At 34.7% G+C, this 24,388-nt stretch overlaps 1 long non-coding RNA gene across 3 annotated transcripts; it reads left to right on the forward strand.

The window, feature by feature from the left end:
- The first annotated feature begins 236 nt into the window (after positions 1 to 236).
- LOC135215689 (uncharacterized) lies at positions 237 to 23,322 on the forward strand. Of its 3 annotated transcripts, none has more exons than XR_010314764.1 (5): positions 237 to 1,036; positions 2,244 to 2,478; positions 8,027 to 8,105; positions 22,684 to 22,872; positions 23,156 to 23,322. It is a non-coding gene; the product is annotated as an uncharacterized LOC135215689 (long non-coding RNA). The 3 variants fall into 3 exon arrangements; XR_010314765.1 differs by lacking the exon at positions 237 to 1,036 and adding an exon at positions 1,073 to 1,699; XR_010314762.1 differs by lacking the exon at positions 2,244 to 2,478 and having other exon boundaries at positions 245 to 1,036.
- Positions 23,323 to 24,388: the final 1,066 nt, after the last annotated feature.

Below are 24,388 nucleotides of genomic sequence, written 5' to 3' on the forward strand. Positions count from 1 at the left end.
TTAAGGAGTAAATACTTGTTTAAAAGAGAAATACACATCATTCACCACACACATTAGCTTGAACTTTAAACATTCTTTTACAGCCTCTTTACTTTATTAAATATGTTATTTAGATGAAATGATTTCCCAGTTTAAAATTCGACAACAAACGAAATATGTAACTAAATCAAAAGGTAAATTAGGAAAATTTGATATTTCGACAACTATAGTTTTTGACAGTTCCTTTTCCAGCTCTTAGTCCTTTTTCACCATGATAGCATTTTATCTGCATTTTTGTCGTCTACATACTTTGATCTCATGAGAGATGCCTAAAAGTTAACACTTAATTCTTTGCTTCACTGCAACTGTCGATGAGTGCTGATAGCAATTTCCCATCTGTCGCAGGGAAAATTTTGAAAAGTTACTACTTTCGTTTTACCTTTACTGGAAGAATAACGAGGCATTTTATATATTGGTGCAGATATCGTAAGCAATAAAGTTGAATATTTTGTAGTGAACAGTTTAAATTTACCAGTTTACCATAGGTACAAGGAGGAGCTTTGCACTGAACACCAGCTTTGTTTACAAATAAATGACAGATTCTGTCATTAACAGGTGATAAATCAGAGTTAGGCCTCCCTGACGTCATAATCCGACCAAAATTATGTATACCTGCCGGTAGACGATTAGTTTCGCCCTAGAAAAAGAAGTAAACTGTAACATATACTGATCTTATAGTCTGTAAAAGTATATAGTCTACTGAAAATGATAACAGTTAGCGAAAATTACGGTGAAATGTTCATCATATACAATGTCAAGAATCAAGAACCTGGCAACTTCGCCAGCTCCCCAGCGGCGGTGTTAGCCTATCAAGTAACAAACTACAAAATAACAATTACATCAGTCTTCATTGGAGTGGTGACCAATGGTGATGTGTGTGGTAAAACGAAAATGACCATGGTTGAAGCCTAGTTCGTCTGCTTATGGTGTTAATAGGTATCTCCCAAAGAAACGAGGAAGCAACGGTAGCTCTAGGAACGCCTCTGATAATGGAAAAGTGAGTCCTTGGCTAATTGGTAGTGATGGCAGCAATTACAATTAATTTTTTGTTCAATTTACAATGTAGTACAGTGTTGTTATAGGCTATGGCTATTTAGGATGATCTGTTGGTATAAAGTAACCATAGTATATTTATTTCCATTTACATGTAGCCCCCTTCTTAACCTCGGTGGTGGGAAGTTAGGCTACTTAGGTAGTATTTTCACGAGCTGGAGGTAGCTGTCCCAGTTGTATTGTTTGGGTTTTGTGCATAATATAGGCCAGTTATAAGAAGCGAAGTGATTATTTGCCCGACGGTCGGGCAAACAAGCAAACCATTTTCTTATTTTCCCGACCGTGACGTCATCAGAAATCTGGGAACGAGGTCGTATGAAACCGACGCCATGATGAAAATGGATTCGAGAAGTGATGGACGTGTATTTTATGTGGGTCAAAAATTCAAAGATTATGACGAATTCGTGAGAGAAAAAGAAAAACTAGAACATCAAACATGTGCCAAGTATGTTATACGTGACTGCAGAACAATTGGCAAGGCAAACAAAACTGTAGTTAACCCTCAGAACCACTACAAGAATGAGTGCAGATACAGCCATGCTAGTTTTCAGTGCAAACATGGCGGAGAGCACAGCACTACGAGCATGGGTAAAAGACCTAACCAAAGGTATTATGACATCCTATTATATATTTTTCGGTCCTTATTTTTAACATTATAGACAAGAAAATAGACCAACTCAGTCAGTTGATTACAGTACGAACACTGCACTGTGCATGCAATGCACTGCAGTGTTCGTGTACATTTTGATGTGTGTACACAGTGACATTACAAACAGTACATTCAACATTTAAACTAGGCCTATTAATATGGTCCTATTAATATCCATTAATATTGGTCATGATGTTGGGTAGGCCTAACTTACTAGGCTAGTTCATGAAATTTAAGTACTGTACAAATGGATTTTCCAGTGTTAATTGACCAATAGTTCATCGGTACGTAACAATACCGAAAACCACAGAAAGCCACAGAAAACCAGATATAAGCAACCGAAAACCATAACATCATAACGTCACAATGGCAACATCACAAAATGACAAAGACTCGAAGAGGGTACCAGGCTAAAAGCCCTTACCTGCGCAGAGCCATCTATTATACTGCCAGCTCCCCATTGATCTTGTAACAGCTGTTAAAATGATATTTTTTTCTTCAGAACATTCAAGATGAACTGCCCCAGCGGCTTCCTTCTGACCGCGAATAGAAAAGAAGACTGCCTGGTTGTGAGCAAGGCTGATTTCACCCACAACCACGAAACAAGCCGGTCAATTCTTTTCATATGTTGTATTAATTAAAAGATCAAATTGACAGTGTAGTCATTGTGTAAGCAAAATGGCCAACTCCTAGAGTAACTGTCAAACTCTGTTAATTAATGATATAAGACAATGCAGGTAACACTTTAACAGTCAATTTCTATTATGTAGATAAGATGATAAAATTGACAAGGTGCTGGAAACTTCATGAAAACTCATGGTCCATGTATACCGGTAGATCCTTCTTGTAAATATCCTACTTTTATGGTTAATTAAGGGTATTTGTACCTATACTGGCTACTCCAGTTGTCTTAGTTAAACTTTTATATGTCAATATTGTACTATGTTTGTAAATTTGTAGATACATGATAAATAAGATAATTTTGATAGATATTTGTTGCTCTTTGTTTTTAGTGCATGTATACCTCATGCATACAGCCAACTCTACTGAAATACTAATAGTACCTTCTTGAACTGATATGTCTAAAACTTCCTGAGGTTACACTGTACTGTGTTTCGAACAGTTGCACCTGACTGAGGTAGAAGTAGAATTGATTTCCATGGAAAGTCTTAAGCTGTCCACTTAAATGCAGTGTGGTCTCATCGAGAAAAAAAAAAACAAATTTCGATGTTTTTAGTAACTGCATGATTTTTTAGGAACACATTTTTAGATTTGGAGTAGGCAGTGGATGATTGTCAATTGTTAACTTAATATGCATAGTATGTGACCCACTCTGGCAAAAGCAGGAGCAAGTCACTTTGAACTTTGCAGGCTTAGATGGACTGGTGGTTGATTTCCCTATTGTCTAACCTTTTATAAAATCTGAGCCATTTCAGATGTCACAAAATGCAGACAATTAGGAAATTAACAACCAGTTAGTCTCAACCTGCCAAGTTAAGAGCAACTTGTGCCTGCTTTTGCCAGAGTGGGTCACATATCTACACTTACAGAATGGGTAGATGTTGTCCTGTGTATCCTTAAATGCATGGGGAAATTTTGGCCTGGGTATATCAACACTGAACTCAATTGGGTATGTTGTGTATCAGAAATGAACTGAAGGACAGGGGTAGATAATATTGTCCTGTAGGCCCTACACGTAAACTGAAAGGGTGTGGATGCTGCCTTGTAAGAGTTGTTGGCTATTCCTGACAGAAACCCCATGGTGAGGGTAAATGCAACTTTACTTACTCGAACCCGCCCCTAAAAATATGCCTACATGTATAGTAAATATCAATAATCATTCGCCTATTATTATATCCTACTACCACCCCTACCCTGCCTTTAAAGGGCCCCTATATGCAATAGCCTGAACATGCTCTATATGCGATACTCTGCTACTCGGCCACTCCACTATCAACTATATATATTTACGCTTTGAGCTGTCCAGTATTTAAAGGTAGGCTAGCCTCGTCGAAAACCTCAAAATCCTGATGTCTGCTACTCCACTATCAAGTATATTTATGCTTCGAACTGACCAGTATTTAAGTGTTGAAATAACAATTTAATGGCACCGTCAAAATATAAAAATATGCTGCTATTGTTTGGTATTAAGATATAGAAATCCTAACTTGTGTGATCACGCTTTAATAAGTGTTGAAATAACCGAGTATAAAAATAATATGCTGCCATTGTTTGGTAATAAGATATAAAAACCTAACTTGGTGTTAGCAAACTAGAATAGAGGCTACCCTACCTTTAAAGCCCATAATTTTTTAACAAGACAAATATGAGGCTTCCCCCTTACGTTAGTGTGCCTGGCCATAGGGGTCCTAGATGTTCCATGAGTTTATAACAAAGGCTTTGGAAATAATTCGCGCACAGGTACTAGTTATAGCCCAGTTTTTAGCCTAAAAAAGCTACAAAAAAAATTTTGACGGTTGGCCTTTTAAACAATATGCCATGACGAACAGGCTAACAACAGTCCACAAACGACAGTCGGGAAAATAAGAAGTTCCCACGACCGTCGTTAGAATAAACAAAGTATTCGCCTGTTTACACAACGGTCGTTAGAATAACAACCCAATTGTACTGTTTAGACGACGGTCGGGAAAATAATTCCAGCGCACTGTTTACCCGACCGTCGGGAGAACAAGAAAATGTGCTTATTGTTTGCCCGACGGTCTGGTAAATATCACCAGCCTAATTTTTTAACGACAAATATGAGGCTTCCCCCTTACGTTAGTGTGCCTGGCCATAGGGGCCCTAGATGTTCCAGGAGTTTATAACAAAGGCTTTGGAAATAATTCGCGCACAGATACTAGTATAGCCCATTTTTTAGCCTAAAAAAGCTACAAAAAATTTGATGGTTGCCTTTTACAATATGCCACGACGAACAGGTTCTAACAATTCAGAATCCGACAAACGACAGTCGGGTTAAAATAAGAAGTTCCCACGACCGTCGTTAGAATAAGCAATATTCGCACTGTTTACACAACGGTTCGTTAGAATAACAACCCAATTGTACTGTTTAGACGACGGTCGGGAAAATAATTCCAGCGCACTGTTTACCCGACTGTCGGGAGAACAAGAAAATGTGCTTATTGTTTGCCCAACGGTCGGGTAAATATAGATTACGGGCTCTTAGGATTTTGGGGGTAAGCCTTGAGATGATATATAGCTACTGCAGCTAGCTTGGATATTGGCACGGCAGCCGTATCCTTGATTGCGAATTTGCGATAGATATTGGTACGGTAGTGTATTGCGCATGCGTCAATTTCAGACTTCCTGCCGTACTAATAACATAATGTAGTTGGGTACGTCAGATTCTGTCAGTGGTTCCGTATTGCGCTGTTGACTTGCTGTAGGTACGGTAGTTTGCTAATCATGCAACAGTTGCCATGCACTGTTGCTAAGAGTCAAACTGAATTGTTTCGCTGAACATGTTCAATTTAAAATGTCAAAGTGAAGCACCATACTGTCATCACCAAAGCACCAAAACATTTTGACAGTAAATGAAAATATAAAAAATCACAATAATACTTAAACATACTTAGATTTTGACTATGTACATGAAAATTAAAACTAAACTAATCTATCTGTGTAGTTCACATCTTCTTTGAATCTCCTCTGAACCCTGTAATAATACATCAGTTTTCACCAAAGAACAGATGTTTTCAGGTTTCAACGAGCTGATAAAAGTAATAGATGTCTACGAAGAGTCAAACTTCCAGAATTTGTTTATCCGTAGGTCACGAACGATCGAATCGGCCCTGAAAAGAGCTCTGAAGAGGAGATTCAAAGACTTGAAGTACACAGAAATTGTGCTCTGCTGTATTCATGGTAGTAAGGAAAACTACCAAAGTCGATCCTCTGGTAAACAGCCTAATCAATCGTAAGTAATCATCCAAATCAGGTCTATATTAACAGCATGTGTCCCATAATGGACACATTACTGACTGATTCACTACATCACTAGCTAAGCTTAAAATCTTTTAATCTCCTCTTCGTCTTCGGAGCTCTTTTCAGGGCCGATTCTATCGTTCATGACCCCGGATATACAATTTCTGGAAGTTTGACTCTTCATAGACGTCTATTGGCTTTTTCAGCTTGTTGAAACCCGAAAACATCTATTTTTCAGCGAAAACCGATGTATTATTACACGGTTCACGTTGCTGGTTCGTCATTTTCTTGCTGTCACTGATATGCCCGAGGTGGTTAACAAGGGTTCGCGCATGCTCAATTCACAGCCGTACCAATATCTATCGCAATCAGGGATACGGCTGCCGTACCAGTATCCAGTTCGTATTAAGCAGGAAGGGATTGTACTTGGTTGCATTCACTCATGTAAATGATCAAGAAGTTATATCTGTAATAAAAGGCAGTCCCCGGTTGACAACATGTCAAAAGTCGGAACATTGTTGAAAATCGTCAAAGATCCTAAGAAAACCTTGCTTTTAAAGCTTTGGGTTTACCACAGGGGTTCCATTCTTGAGACGCGTCATAAGCCGGAACATCGTCGAAAATTGTCAAAAATTGTCAAGAATCCTAAGAAAACCTTACTGGTAATGCTTTGGGTTTCTTGAAAGCTGTGTAAATTGCATTTTATTGCAGTTTTCGTAAAGAAACCTGTCATATATTGATTATTTTGCCTTTTTGGCATCATATTTCTTCCGTCAGCATTGTAACTCTGGAATATGCATTGAAATCCTGGAAGTTATTTGATGAATATAGGGTAAACGACCGAATTGCGATCATTTCACTCAAAAAGATTACTTTTTTCACTTGATATTTAAATGGTGAAACAAAAATACAATTACAGGAGCACCTGCAGTTTAAGGGGCCCAGCCCACCTTCGACCACTTTTCTAGTCAAAACCCACTGATAGATGGCAGTGAGCTCTGACTAGAAAGCGGAAGAATACAAGCAAGATGACGGCTAGACAAAAGCAAAAAACACTGTTTTCTAGGCCCTATTTTGGAAATTCGTGAATTAGTTTCTGCGTGGTGGAACAGCGCTGCGTTCCTTATCCACATTTTTAAAGGTTCTTGGCAAGCTCGTTTGCTCTGGCAAGAAAAAATGGCATCGACGGGTCGTGCAGGGTCGAGGTCGAACTACTTACCTGTGCGGAGCGATCAGGTTTTGTTTTGGTTTTTACACGGCCAGGCCCCTGAAAGTGCAAACTACCCCACCCAATTACATCTTAAGTATACCCTTCAAAATATTGAAATTTCGTCAACAAAATGAGATATATGAAAGTGTCATACAAACTAAAATAAGTATATGAAATCTTCGTAAAATATGTTTTCAAGGCAGATTTTAAATCTAATATGGTGTCTGAATCTTTAACAGTTCGTCACGTGAATGACGGCCACATCGTTCCCAGCCTTCCCAGCGCTCATTTGAACAATATTTGCGTATATATGTAACGTTTATTGATATTACTCAAGATTGTAGTTGTAATAAGCACAATAAAACATTTTGTTGCCTATACCAGAGGAAGTATGAGAATTCATATTCCCGGGTCATGTTTTGAACTGAAATGCATTATATCTTGTAATCGGTGGTTTTATCCTTACTGCCATCACAACTGAAACTCCACAGTGCTTATTTGATTGTAATTATACACATTTTGTTCATAATTCACTCCAAATTCCATTTGAAATACCAGAGTTTGTTTATAGCGAAGCTGTGGCGAGAACAATTTTTCAGCCTTATTGTACACCTGGCTGCCAAAAACATCAGCTGGCAGAAGACAGATTAGTGAATTGTTTATGACAAAAAATTTGTATTTTTTGCTAGCAGTTTTCATTGATTTAAGTCTATATTACTATTTTGACTTTTTCTTATTTTGAATATTGTATGCCTGAAATAAATGTAACCTTTAATGTTTGCGTGCTAGGAATGGCAAATCATAATTGCCAATTTAGTAGAGCTTCACACATATGCCGATGCCTTTACAAACTGTTTTAATGAATTCAAGTTGCCATAGTAATGCAATAATGATAAAATTGCTCTAATATTTATGTATATATACTACAAATAGATACGCTAATTTCACTTATTTCCATGGTTTTGTGTAAGTCTTATACCCAGTTTGGAGGGTAAACACATAGTACCAGTTGGCACAGTGATAAATGTGAAATAAAATGCATGATAAAAGGTTAAATTGAAAATTCATAAATTCTCATTCTAAGTATTCAGAATCTTCACTTAGTCCTACATTAATTTCTTATGGTGTGAAAACAGACAAGTGGCCGAGGGAGCAGAGGCAATTTTCGTCACACTACGGTGGTAATCCAGCGGTCAAATGTCTTCACATATCCAAGTAAGTAATAAAGATATTGTATGATCATTACAATTATACAACAATTACATGAATAGCTGATAAGTTTGCATGAATAACTGGTAAACTTCTCAGATATGTATTGTCTTAAGCAGTGATCCCCTGTATTCGCGGGGAATGCGTACCAGAAGCCCCCATGAATAGTTAAAACCCGGAAATAGTTGGAACCCCTATAAAAACGTTGAAAAAACCAGAGATATAAAAGCCTAGATGCCGCATCGGCCGGCTGGACATGCGTCATCAAGTCTGCCATCTTGGAGCGGTAATTCAAACAATGCAGCAGGCTGCAGTATGTGACGTTTTTTCGCCACTATTCGCTTAATATTGCACGGATTTTCTTGTCTGATGGTTTGTAGCAAAGCTTACATAATTCCCTACAAGGATCTAATAAAATAGATTTGTTCCTTATTGCTTGAAAGTTAACTTGCAATGACTTTGTTTTAGCAGGTAGGGGGAAGGGGGCCTAGTTGTATACAAATGTTAATATTTACCCATAACTATTGCTGTAAACAATAATGTGAAATGCTGTGATAAGACAGATTACTAAAGTAGGCCTACAGCTATGGATCTGTGCAACTTAAGTAAAATCTTTGTCTCTCGAAGTGCTCTGTTAAAAAATCCCCCAATATAATTGTTGGCACAGGCCTACAAGTTTAAGTCATAAAACTGTAGGGTTGAGCCTAAAATAAACTACAGTAGGCCCTAGATTAACTAGGATTTCTGTGTTGTCTAGCCTTTGCATCTCTGCCTGCTCCTTTGAGCCTGGCGGGGGGGGGGGGGGTGGGGGGGGGGGGGGAGGGTTCTTCCAATTTTTTGAACGGGATGCTCCTCAGTGAATTCTGACCTCTAGACTGGCTTTGGAAAATTTAGGAGTTATCAAGAGAACCCTCGTCTAAGTGGCAAAAGTGACCTATCTCTAGACCACTAATTTTATATGGTGAAATAATTATATAGAACTTAAATTTTTCACACTACTTTAATTTTCTCAGACTCGGATATATCATTATGGCAAGCATTAACAGTTCAATATAGCTCATCTCTAGACCTGTGTTGTCAAGGACCCAAATTATTATACCTTATTTGGGATAAGGGCCTGGGCCATCTCTATACTTCTACCCTTCCAGAAGGGGACCCATCTATAGACCAAAATTGCCAAAATGAGCCAATCCTGACAAGCAACCTTGTTATACCCGGTCATAGTACCCCCCCCCCCCCCCCCCCCCTCCCCCCCCCCCCCCCCCCCCCCCCCCCACACACACCGCCCCCCCACACCACACACACACACACACACACCACACAGCCTTTCAGCCTAGGCCACAATCATAAGGCCAGTCTAATTTTTTTTTCAGCTAACTGTTCATTGGTTTGGGTCACACATGTATAAATTTAAAGTTATGGGTGGCCTTATGGGTCATTAAGCCGTATACTTTGAAGTAACAACTCTCAAAATGTATTGCACAATGATTTATTTTCATGATATTTGTTCTTACATTGAATGTATATATAACATTTATGGTACATCTGTGCATTTATTTATATTCCCCAGCAGTTTAACAAGTTTTTTTTTTTTTCATTGCTGTTTCCAACAGTTTAATGATACTACATTGTAATGATAATCTATATGCATTGATATGAAATTAGCAGGCTATATCAAAACATCAACAAAAACTCATTATGTGCCTTGCTTGGCCATTTAGTTCTTATTACAAGGACCAGATTAACACTTTAATATTACATAGCTATAAATGCAGTGAAAGAAATCTAGAAACATCAAATTAGTGTCCAACATACACGATATTTCCCCCTATTGACCTAATGGCCCTTAAACAATATTGTTTTAACCATTATTTTCGTAGGCTGTCTTATCAAAGCATTTCAAATTATTGTTTACAGCAACAGTTATGGGTAAATATTAACATTTGTGTACAACTAGCCCCCTTCCCCCTACCTGCTAAAACAAAGTCATTGTAAGTTAACTTTCAAACAATAAGGAACAACTTTATTTTATTAGATCCTTGTAGGGAATTATGTAAGCTTTGTAACGAGCCATCAGACAAGAAAATCCGTGCAATATTAAGTGAAAAGTGGCGAAAAAACGTCATATACTGCAGCCTGCTGCATTGTTTGAATTACCGCGCCAAGATGGCGGGCCTGATGACGTGCGCCAGCCTATTCAGCTAGCGGCTGATGCGGCATCTAGGCTTTCATATCTATGGAAAAAACAGCCCATTATGTTAGTTAAAAATGTTTATACTTGGTTTTTTAACAGTTTTATCACAAAAAGTGCATTTTATGATGAAATTTATATATATAAATAAAACCAGGATTTGTGTTTATTTCTCATAGAAAAATACTGTGAATATGCAGATTTTCCGTGAATAATGCAGGGAAACTTTCCCGAGAGAAAACCACGAATGTGAGAGTCTGCGAATCCGGAGAACATGAATACGGGGGTCCACTGTACTATATATATATATATATATGAATGGTAAAAATGTTCTACATTTTGGTGTTTTTATGGGCTCCTTTTATTATATATATATATATATATATATATATATATATATATATATAATATATATCACACACACACAACACATACATACGTACATATTTAAGTCCCCATTTTCTGCTTGAAAGTCGAGTATGACAGTTCATCTAAAATTGGTACGACTGTCAAGGTGTCCATGATGTCATAATACAGGACTGAAATAAGGTCCTAATTCCAAAATTATTACTTGTGAGGACTGGAATCAGACAAGGAGAAAGCTCTTCATGCGAGAGTACACTTTTACATATATATATATATATATATATATATATATATATATATATATATATACCGTATATATTTTATATATATATTATATATATATATATATATATATATATATATATATATATATATATATATATATATATATATATATATATATATATATATTATATATGTAATAAATACATTATTTCAGTTTACAGGATCTGTAAATAAAAACCCATAACCTGAGGTCATGGCATTAGGAGGGTCCTACGTGACCAAAGCAGATCTAGATTACGCTATGCGCTGTCTGCAGTAGCCTGGTTTAGCTCTGAGCGTTGTCAACATTTTATATTAATGATAACTTGGCACAACAACTTCCATGGGAAGCGGTTGACCTGTTTAACCTACGCCGGAAACTTGTAACTTTCCGAGCCGGCGGACTACGTATGTTTTTAAATATGAATCGCTGAGATAGCTAATGTTCCGCTATCGACGTGATGCTTTAGAATGGCAGTTCCATGCCAACCTTCAAACATATCGGTCTCCCGACCGAGCTGCATCTCCTAGTATAGAGTTACAGAATAAAGTTGTTATATCTGTTCAACTTATCTGTTTGAATCCTCTCCTTTAGTTAAGAAAAACCACTCTACTAAGATATCAGAAGGAGATGGGAGGAACCAGAAATACTTACGAATGACAGTTGTAAGGAGAAAACAAAAAAAAGTCTTTCGCAAAGCGAAGGGACTTAGACTGGTGGCAGCGAATGAAGAAGAATAAAATTAACAAGACCCATATCAGCCGACCGAAGGTCTACAAGAACCAACTTCCACCTTCCAACATCAAAAACTAAACAGAGAAACGGGATTTCTTCAATCAAATACGCAACATTTTATGAAGACGAAGATATGTCCTTCATCGAGAAGAATACAAGCATCAACACAGACGTTTGAGTGACGGTTGTCACTTATCTTCGAGAATCTACACCGGACGAGAGCAGCATCGAACATCAACAGAAAGAATAAACACACAGGAAAACCTCACGCGATCACGAGCAAGGACGCAGAGAGTAGAGCAAGAGGAAATAATGCAAGGACGGAGGCTGTGACGTCATCAATCTTGGACTTCTTCACGCATTGTGCACCGAAAGAAGACCGTGACATCATCACGACTTCCGACGCGAGACTTAGACAGGAACTGAGACGTCATCCCATGTCAACAATCCTTCACCATATAATCTGGAGCTAAGTACCATTTTATCTATTCAGGTTCTTTCCTCAGTGAAGTGTTGTTTCATCAGAGTCGATCGTCCATATTCTGGGGGTGAGTTGTTCGCCATCTTAATCTTCCTTCATTACAGAATCAATCTTCAACTACGAGTTCTCGCCCGCAGATTATTTTTTTTCTCTTCTCGTTGTTGCTAATCGTTTCTTGCAGGAATTCTCCGTATAATATTTTATCAAATTATCTGTATTTTTGTATCCAAGGGGGGATTTTCCTATTATTATAACACATTTATACAGTACATTGCATATGCGTTTACGTAGTGGTCGAGTGTACTCTTATAGATATTTTGATAGGATCGCAAGGAATAGAAGTGATAAGAAAAAAGTGAAAGTGGAAATGGCAACTCCTCCGACTGGCAACCCCAATGTGGTGACTCTCGTGAGCCGCGAGGTCAGCAATTGTCCCTTTTCAAGGTCGGGTCAATGAGTTCCTGCCTCAAAATGTTGAGGCATGGATCTCATCTGTAGACGCTCATTTAAATGCAAAAAGCATCACAGACCCAGCAGTACAATTACAGGAGGCCAAAAGCTTCATAGACTTTGCTAAAGGAGACGCAAGTGCTTATCTAAGGGGGGTTTCTTTCCAAGAGCGCTTACATGGGACGAGTTCAAATCAGATTACGTGCCGTGTATGGGGGTGAAGAGGCTTTAGATGTAGTATTGGCATTGAGAAATATCCTTAACCAAGCCTCCATGACTCAGCTTAATGTTGTCGAGCGGCGGCGCTAATTGCCGACCGCTAAATGAATATCAAGTTAGTTTAAGTAACTCCGGGGGGTTACGAGTCCAAAATCAACGGAAAGATTTTATCCGTTTTTGATCTACCTTACGAGTATCACTAGCCATGTTGCTGAAGCGGTTAGTGCGGTGTTTTGACAAAAAATTGCAGCCCAACAGTACGGAATTAGATGTGTATAAACAAATAAAAAAACACATGTCTAAATGTACCGACCTAGATCCTTCGCTCATTCAAGTTTTTGCAAATAATGAGAACAAGCCACAACAAGTAAATGTGGTACATAATAATAATCAAGTTGCAGGGATGGTTTGTTATAACTGTAAACGACCAGGTCACATGATTTTCAGACTGTCGGACGCATTTTTGTTCAATACATAATAGTTCAACTCATTCATATAACCGTTGCTACTCGAGGAATCAACAGCAGAATGCTACAAAACACGCAACCAGTTGCCAGTGCAAATAAAAATAAGGGTTCCTCAGTCACTATAAAAATAAAAGAAACAAGCGAACGTAAAACTGCTACACAACAGCAGAAACCAAAACAAATCGTGCTTCAGGTACCTCCTGTTCCTGGGCTGTCTAGCCAGAACTTGCAAGGGCAAGCGAATTTTCAAGGTGTGATAAACAAAACAAATACCACGTAGTTCACTCCAAGGGGGGTGGGGAGGAGGGCGATGTTGGGTCCATCAATATCAACATCTTTTGTATCAATAATCAGTTTAATCATTTATCAGATCATTGTGAGGCAATTGATTTTCCTATGAAACACACGGCCGAATCCAAAAAATCTGTGCAGGTTCCCGTAGATTTGCAACAAATTCATGCAATTATTAGTCAAAACGAGTTGCGACCAACCTTACATGCAGTAAATTTGGACCATAAGTCATTCACTTTGTTCTTTGATTCTGGTAGTCCACGTAATATCATGGATTTAAGGACTCATCATTTACTCTTTTCAAATTTCCCTATAGAGAAGTCCGGAATAAGGCTCTCATGGCATAGGGAATAATGAATTAAATGTGTAGGAGTAACTCATGTACAGTACAAGGTCGGTAAGCGCACGTTTGCTGATACCTTTATCGTTGTACAAAACATTAATATGTATCCCGCAGTAATTATCGGATTACCCGTCTATGGGCACTCAAAATATTATCTTAGCACCTGCAAAACACGGCGTGTATATCAAAGGTAAATTCTATAAGTCTTCTAATACCCTAAAATCAGTTTTAGATAATAAAGAGACAGACAGAGTTGTCACTTACATTACAGAACCAATCACCTGTCTCATGAACCTCCAATAAATAATACAGGCAACCCAACCCAAGAACTCTCGCTCACCTGTAATTATCAGCTTGCACGCAAACTCTCGAGCCTAACGTACTTCTTCGAACAATATTAGTGCGTGTAAAGAGAAACCTTGCCAGGATCTGAAACGTTAATCCTTTCCGAAACTCTGAAAACACACGATTATCCGTCACACCAAGCCTTTATACATCGGCTCACAACAACAATGTCACATCGAAGTCTGTAATCATCTGAATACTCTTTAGTAATCCACAAAATCAACATATCTTGGATGCAGAAGTTTATAAACATCGCATTCTTACCGTAGCTGAGATAAATCACGCTCAATCAAGTTGCGGATGAATCCCTTTTGCAATCTATAAAGAACAAAATCAATAAGGACATTCAAGAAGAAGAAATTCAGCAGAAATTTTTGAATCTTTTAACTAAATATCAGATGTTTTTTTCCACTATGGATGGAACCTTAGGAAAAACGGATGTCATCGAGCATCAAATAAGGCTCAAGGACAAACAGAAAGTAATCTATGTACCTTCGTACCGAACTTCCTATGAAAATTTGTTTCAGAATGAGATACAGAGGAAGTTAGGGTTTGTTAAAAAAGCAAAAATAAAGGAAGGAGCGGATAGGTTTCCATTTGGAAATCAAACAAGCCCTTCTATAATTTTTTCCGTTAATAGTAGTACCGAAAAAAAAAAAAAAAAAAAAAAGATGGAACTTTGGCGGAATCGGATTATGGCGGTCCGATTTTTTCTTCCCTTCACGTCCCCGAAATTTTTCTCGATTTTTCGTCGTTAAAAGCCCCGTTTTTATTTTTTTTAAATAATTTTTTTCTCGTTTTATCGTTCCCCTCGTTTCCGTTTTTACTTCTACGTTCCGTTTTTTTTTTTTTTTTTTTTTTTTTTTTTTTTTTTTTTTTTTTTGTCCGTTTTTTCGTTTTTTTTTTTTCTCCGTTTCTTCGTGTTTTTTTTTGCCGCCGCGTCGCCCTTCGTTTCCGTTTTTTCCCTCTCGTCGTTTTTTCGTTTTTTTCTCGTTTTTTTTTTTTCGGTTTTTTTGTTTATATTCTATTCGGTTTTTGTTTACGTTTCTCCCCGTTTTTAAATGAAGAAGATAAGAAACAATCCCCGACAGATTCCAGTACCATGTACCGATGATATCCTATCTCTACTAGGTCAGAACAAATATTTCACCAGCTTAGTACCTACTAAAGGGATTTCATTCAGATTCCGTTGGAACAAGAGAGGTATCCCATACACTGCCTTCAGCACAGCCCAGGGGACATTATGATTTTTTTTTGCGTATGCCTTTTGGTTTACGTTTTGTGCTCCCATAACTTTTACTCGTGATGATACGTGTTTGGAGACTTTTGTTAGGAGATATCCTACATGCCTACATGGACGACCTAGTAATCTTTTCCCAACACATTAGAAGAACATTTACGTAAATTAGAGTTAGTGCTACAAAGACTAAGGCAGCATAATTTAAGGGTAAAGATAAGTAAGTGTGAATTTTATAAAACAGAACTAGTCTATTTAGGTTTCACGGTTTCTAGTGAAGGTCTTAAAGCGTCCATGATAGGTGTCGGCTATCCGTAACTTTCGATACATACTAACGTCAAGGAATACAGCAATTTTAGACTGTAGTGGCTATTATCGCCGCTTTATACGCAACTACTCAATCATAGCGCTCCCCTAACCGATCTTATAAAAAAGGGCGTAGATTTTCATATGGTCTGAAATTTCATCAACAGGCGTTCGATAAATTGAAAGATGAACTGTGTAGTTGCTCCTATCGTTTGAAATTTCCTTACTTCGGTAAGGAATTTTTCATAGCAACAGACGCCTCGATACCTAGGAGTAGGTGGGGTATTGCTTCAACAATATGATAAACAGTTTTTTTTCCCTATAGCTTTTTATTCACGTAAACTGAGACCTTCCGAAAGTAAATATGCAGTAATAGACAAGGAAGGGCTCGCTATTGTTCAATTCACTCGTGCATTTTAAATTCATAATATACGGTTTTATCCCGTCTCAAGGTTCTCACTGATCATAAGCCCCTAACCGACTTCTTTAAAAGGCTTTAGTCACAGCCCTAAGCGAACTCGGTGGCACATGATCATCCAGGACTTTGGCGCGAGGATCGGTATTTACCTGGAAAGCAAAATATCATTGCTGACGCATTATCACGCAACCCCTCTTCATCTTGTACCGAGCCATTACCTGAATTAATAGATATCTCAACCTCCACGCCCATTGTTTAAAACTATATTCTGAACAGGAAGTTCTGGGTGGGATGGAGTGCTGAACTTTAACTCAGACAGGAACAAAGAAAAGATCCGCAAATAATGAAAAAACAAATCATCATTGCGTTAAACGGAAATACCGAAAGAAAATTAGGAAATACATAAAGTATAAGCAGCAGAATCTTACATATCATAGGAGGATTAATATCCTGTGTAGATCCGTGACGAGGAAAACCCGCAACACACCGCAGTTGAATAACAACCAGGTGGTGGTACCTATCTCACTCATACCCACTTGTCTTAAAATCTAAAATTGGTTGCATGAAAATCCACTGCATGACACCCGGGTTATTCCTTAATGTCACAGAAAGCCAAATCCTTATTTTATTGGCATAAGAGCTTACAGATATAAAAAAGCACATAGCAAATTGTCGCACTTGTCAAGAATACAAAGGGCACACGAAGACACCTGTCAGCCTAGGGGCTTACCCGTGCCAAATCAACCCTTTGAAAGAGTACATTTAGATTTATTAACAGGATTTTACGAGTCAGACAGAGGAAATAAGCACCTCCTAGTAATTATAGATGCTTTGACTCGATATACAGAACTTATAGCGCTTTTAAAACAAAAAGAACCGCGGTCGAGTGCGCTAGAAAGTTTTACGAGTGCTACATTTGTAAACATGGAATTCCACACATCATGTATATCAGACTCGGGCGGGGAGTTCAATAATCATTTCCTTAACTCCTTGTGCGAATTCCTTTGTATAAAGAAAATCAATACCAAGATCTATCACCCAGAGTCTATTGGGCTAGTGGAAAGGGGAAATCGTAAGGTTTTTAAACATTTTAAGGGTCACCTTAGGGGGGGCAGACCCCAACTGGGACATTGCCATACCTGCGGTACTAAGCACACTTAATCACTCGTATCATGTGTCTATTAAAATGACACCGCACGAGGCACTGTACGGTATCCCGGCTAGAACGCCTTTACATCATCCTAAACGCCTACAACTAATTTATCAAATCCTCTAAAGGATGTTATGGATGCAAGCATAAGTCGATATAATATACTTCGTAAGAATCTAGAAGAAGCACAAATAATAATGAAAAAAAATCATGATAAAATAGCTAAGCCAACTAGAACATATGCCGTGGGCGATCAGGTATACATACAAGTATACGTACGTAAAGGTTTTTAAATTATAAAATGACACCTAAGTTTGAAGGCCCGTTTAACATTTTAGAAAATTTAACGGCCAATAGATTTAGGGTTTCAAAATGTATCCAAACCCACTGATGTGAGAATAGTTCTATTGGCACATATCAGAATCTAAAGAAAGGTAGATGGAGTGAGGGAAAAAAATGGTTGTATTTATGAAACTTGTATAATAATTTATATATATATCTAATAATCATATTTGTATGTAAACCTATTCTTTTACGCGAGTTATTATATATGTTTTACTCATTGCAGGTTTCAAAAATGAATCTGTTATTGTTAGGAGTGATATTGTGTATTCAGACATCTTTGTTGTATGGAAAAGAGCGCTAGACGAAAGAAATAGAATTTAATCATGGCTCGATTATCGAGAGAATAGATGATGTATTCATCGTGTCAAGTAATATTGTCATAGAAGTAGATATGCATGCAATATTTTTTGCCTGAAGATGACGTCCTAACTTAAAGAATGACCTGATGAGGTTGCTATTTTCGCTTAAGGAGAAATGCAACGAACGTAATTTTCATGCTAACTCAGAGATTTCGCTAGCTCAAACACTAAGCGTCGCGGAAATGTTGTCTTATGACATACAAAATAAAACCGCCGAGGCAGAGGAACTTGCTCGTGACCTGCTGATGTGGTCTGTGCGGCAACAGTACTCTCGAACGCCGCAACCCGCTTATTCTGGCTGGACTAAACATCTTAGGATCAGTTGCGAATCTAGGCTTAGGAATTTCAAATCGCCTTAAGATAAATAATCAAAATAAAAGAATTGAGTTTTTTTGCAACACAAAACCGAATTGGCTTTGTCCGAACTTCGCATCCAGTTATCTTCAATCAATCAAATAATGAGTATCGTAAATGAACATTCAAATAATATCGATCAGGTCATGGAAGTTCAACATTTGCTGGCTACATTAGCTTACTATAGTTCGAAATAGATCATATCCGTGTGAAAATATCACATTTTTATTGAGAAGTCAAAAGATTACGTAGAAGCGATTACGTTAGCAACAAAGGGTGTGTGTTATACTCCTCACCTCATGCCTATTAAAGATTGTGACGTTAACTTTGGAAAACGGACGGGAGAAACTTGGTTATATTCCTTTATTAGACGCCATAAAGTAGAGTTCTATTATAGCCTAATATCAGTCAGCGTTGAAAATTATAGAATTATGATAACAATACCTTTTGATTCTTCCGATGCTTGGCAATCATACAAAATAGCACCGTTTCCTACTTTCATGACGAATAACTCAAGTCCAGTAATATCCAATTTGACGGGGCATGTACTGATTTCTTCTGATAGGAACCTCATTTACAGTCATTAAAGACTTAGATAAACTCACACACTGTTCAGAAGCCATGAATAATAAAAATTTGTACAGCTGACTCTTTTGAATTCTATCCTATATCAACGGATTCATGTGAGTTAGGCATAGTGCTAAACGGCTCTCTCTCTCATACAAGCGAAGGTTGTCCTGGGGAAACTTTATCCTTTGTTTTACGGTAATAAATTCAATTACAGGATGAATAATGGTTCCTGGATCCGTTACGATAAAGCCGGATTCAACGTAGTATGTCCGGATGGGACCACCGCCATGCCCTATCTTTGTAGCAGCTGATGGTTGTACGGGGACATCTACAAAACTACACCGTCAGAGGGGTCAACACGATAATATGTGAGAAGGCGTATTTTGCGAACTTACACTTGGGCATCTACAATCATCCCATCACTACCTCTCCCATACAACGCGCGGGTGGCTCATCGTTTGAACGCAACTGGCTGAGATGAACCACGCGTCACCGACTTATGCAGGTGGAGAAAAATCTTCGCTACTACATTCTGCTGGCCGTGTTCAGCGTGACGGCCATATTGGTTATCGCCGTCAACATCTTTGCTTGGCGTAGGCTGAGGCGTAAACAGAATGGAATCTCCAAGGAAAGGAAAACGTTTATTGGTACCCGTCTAGGATGACGTACCCGTTTGTTAAACTCAAGTCGTTTTGAGTTTAGGGCGCATGGAAACTGGCCACTTCAGTTTGTGCCATAGGGAATTGTCTGGAATTGTGTTGTGTGTGAAAAGCGGTCCGTATGCTGGCAAAAATGTAGGACAAGAAAGATCACGCCTTTGCATTTTTGAAACAGTTAAAGTATCTCCCGGGCACCTAAAAAATAAAAATATATTCAGCCCTATATATTGCATTTGTGCACAATTACACAGTTATACTATTATACCATTGTACAATTATATTTATCTATTATAAAGAGTGACAAGTACTCTTTAACAATTATCCATGATCATGCTATAATCTGTAGTAACCATTATTCTTAATCAGGTTACCTATTATCATATTAATCATGTATACATGTAATCTTTTGATTTTTACCTTTTTATTATTTTTGGGTACTTAATCATTATTATTACCAAACATGGATCTAGATTTCCATGCATTTATCTTTGTTTATGAACATGTCAAAAAGGGTATGTAAACAGAACCTTTTTATGCATTTAATCACTTATTATGTTTATACCTAGACATATGTTACGAGCACGCTCCTAAGAAACAATGTTTAAAGTAACTTTTGTTATTCAAGGCTTGAATAGGTAGCAGTCCGAGCCTAATGTAATAAATACATTATTTCAGTTTACAGGATCTGTAAATAAAAACCCATGACCTGAGGTCATGGTCATTAGGAGGGTTCCTACGTGACCCAAAGCATATCTAGATTACGCTATGCGCTGTCTGCAGTAGCCTGGTTTAGCTCTCTTGTACATTTTATATTAATGATAACTTTGCACAACAACTTCCATGGGAAGCGGTTGACCTGTTAACCTACGCCGGAAACTTGTAACTTTCCGAGCCGGCGGACTACGATGTTTTTATATGAATCGCTGAGATAGCTAATGTTCCGCTATCGACGTGATGCTTTAGAATGGCAGTTCCGTGCCAACCTTCAAACATATCGGTCTCCCGACCGAGCTGCATCTCCTAGTATGGAGTTACAGAATAAAGTTGTTATATCTGTTCAACTTATCTGTTTGAATCCTCTCCTTTAGTTAAGAAAAACCACTCTACTAAGATATCAGAAGGAGATGGGAGGAACCAGAAATACTTACGAATGACGTCGTAAGGAGAAAACAAAAAAAAGTTTCGCAAAGCGAAGGGACTTAGATATATATATATATATATATATATATATATATATATATATATATATATATATATATATTTTTTTTTTTTTATATATATATATATATATATATATATATAATATATATATATGTATATATATATAATATAATATATTTAATATATATATATATATATATATATATATATATATATATATAGTATATATATATATTATATATATATATACACATATATATATACGTATAATATATATATATTATAGGGATATATATAATATATGGTTATATATAATATATATATATAATATATAATCTATATATATATATATATATATAAAATATATATATATATATATATAGTATATATATATATATATATAGATCCGATATATATATATATATATATATATATATATATATATATATATATATATATATATATATATATCTATATATATATATATATATATATATATATATATATTATATATATGTATATTATGTATATATATTATAATAATATAGAATATTATATATATATATATAATATATATTATATAATATATCTGATATATATCTATATAATCTTATATTATCTATATTTATATATATATATATTATATATATATATATATATATATATTATATATATATATATTATGTGTGTATTATAATATATATATATATATATAATATATATAATATATATATATTAATATATTTTTATATATATTTAACTTATTATATATTATATATCATATATATATATTATCTATTATATATTATGTAATATATATATCTAATATATATATATAATATTATATATATATATTATATTAATATATATGCTTTTTGTGTATTATAATAATTATTAATATATTTATTTATTATATATATATATATCCTTATTTATATGTAAATATTATAATTGTGAGTATTATATATATATATATTATAATTTTATATATATATTATAGATTTTATTATAATATAATACAATTTATATATATAATTATATAATTGTATATATAATTATAATATATCTATAATATTTATATATAATATTATATAATAATAAATATTATTCTTTATTATATAATAATATATTAAATATATATAATATAATGATATATATATATATATATAATATAATATAACATTATATATATATATATTATTAATAATAAATATATATAATTTATATTATATATATATATTAATAATATTATATATAATTATATTATATATATCTATATATATATATATTCTAATATATAATATAGATTATAATTAATTATATATATTATATACATAATTATTTATATAAATATATATATAATATATTATATATAATAAATATATCTATAATATATATATTAATATATATATAATATATTATTATAATATATTATATGTGTGTGTATATATATAGTATATATATTATATATATATATATATATAATATATACTATATCTTATATATATATATATATATATAGATATATGTTACTATATATATATATATATATATATATATATATATATAGAGATATTACTATATATATATATATATATATATATATATTTGTACAAATATTGATCACCTCGTCTTCCCAGCAGTATTTAATTCACTTTATTTCTAAATGAGCAGCCATGTTTTCTCCTAAACAGCTGATTTTGGGAGAGAACACGCAGTAGGAAGGGTGAAAAGGAATTTCCAGGTCAGGCTGAATCTTAGGGTAAGACGGGCAAGTCACGGGATTAGCTAGGCCTCGATATGGGTTTTAGGGACTTCTATCATAAGACCTTTTTCCTTCCAAATTTGCTGGTTGTTGTTTTTCACTTTCAGGCAATGCCCGATGCTGTGTGTGAAATCCCCGCATTTCCAAGACACCCAAGCTCTGCCTCAGTTGAAGCTAGACCTAAAGCAAGGTGGACGCGCCTTCTCTCCTCCTCTGACGGGAAGTCAGCCCTTTGTCCAAACACTTGTGGGACTATCTTCAGAGCACGACACATGTCCAAGCCTCAAGGATTTACGGTACGTCTAGAAAGTGTAAAACTCCAAACCAGCTCTTTTTCTCCAAGACGGCTCTTGCTGATTTCATTTTCAAATTTCCCATGTATCACTTTTACATCAAAAGCCCTTTCTCCTCATCGGGCCATGTCCTTCCCCTTGGGACTTGGTAAAGCTTCAGTCTTCAGTGCATACCTCAGTTAAACACTGGAGTTCCTTTTCCCCAGTGTGTTAGAGAAAACTGAATAATCGTAACTTGTGCAAGAAGTCTTCCTTTTTATTTTGTCTAATCTGGGATTTTTTCCAGATTTGCTGAGTCAAGTGTCCAAGTCTTCACGCCCGCAAGTGCTGCATTACCGCAAGATAATATGAATAATTTTGAAAGCCAGTATTTAGGTGAATCTCATTTTAGCCAGCTATCCCCTTGTGAGAGATAATATTGGTCCCCGTGCGTACAAGCTGCATTTACTCTTTCTCTAGGCCATTTCAATGGCCTCTTGTAAATAAATGTATGTAAAGTAATTAGCCTAGTTTTCTGGCGACCTCTTTCTCTAAAGATAATAATACCAAAACCTCCCCTTTTTAAGGTAAGTTAAAATCCAGTGACCTTGCATTTCCATATAATATTTTCCTTTATGTATTTGGGTCACAACAGAGGCCGGCTCATACATAAATATATATATATATATATATATATATATATATATATATATATATATATATATATATATATATATATATATATATATATATATATATATATATATATATATATCATATATATATATATATATATATATATATATATATATATATATATAATATATATATATATATATATATATATATATATATATATATATATATATATATATATATATATATATTATATATATATATATATGTATATATATATATATATGTATATATATATATATATATATATATATATATATATATATATATATATATATATATATATATATATATATATATAATATATATATATATATATATATATATATATATATATATATATATATATAATATATATATATATATATATATATATATATATATTATATATATATATATATATATATATATATATATATATATATATATATATATATATATATATATATATATATATATATATATATATATATACATATATATATATATATATATATATATATATATATATATATATATATATATATATATATATATATATATATATATATATATATATATATATATATATATATATATATATATATATATATATATATATATATATATATATATATATATATATATATATATATATATATATATATATATAATATATATATATATATATATATATATATATATATATATATATATATATATATATATATATATATATATATATATATATATATATATATATATATATATATATATATATATATATATATATATATATATATATATATTATATATATATATATATATATATATATATATATATATATATATATATATATATGCT

Source organism: Macrobrachium nipponense, chromosome 11 (assembly GCF_015104395.2).
Source record: "Macrobrachium nipponense isolate FS-2020 chromosome 11, ASM1510439v2, whole genome shotgun sequence".
In the NCBI taxonomy this organism is placed as follows: domain Eukaryota; kingdom Metazoa; phylum Arthropoda; class Malacostraca; order Decapoda; family Palaemonidae; genus Macrobrachium; species Macrobrachium nipponense.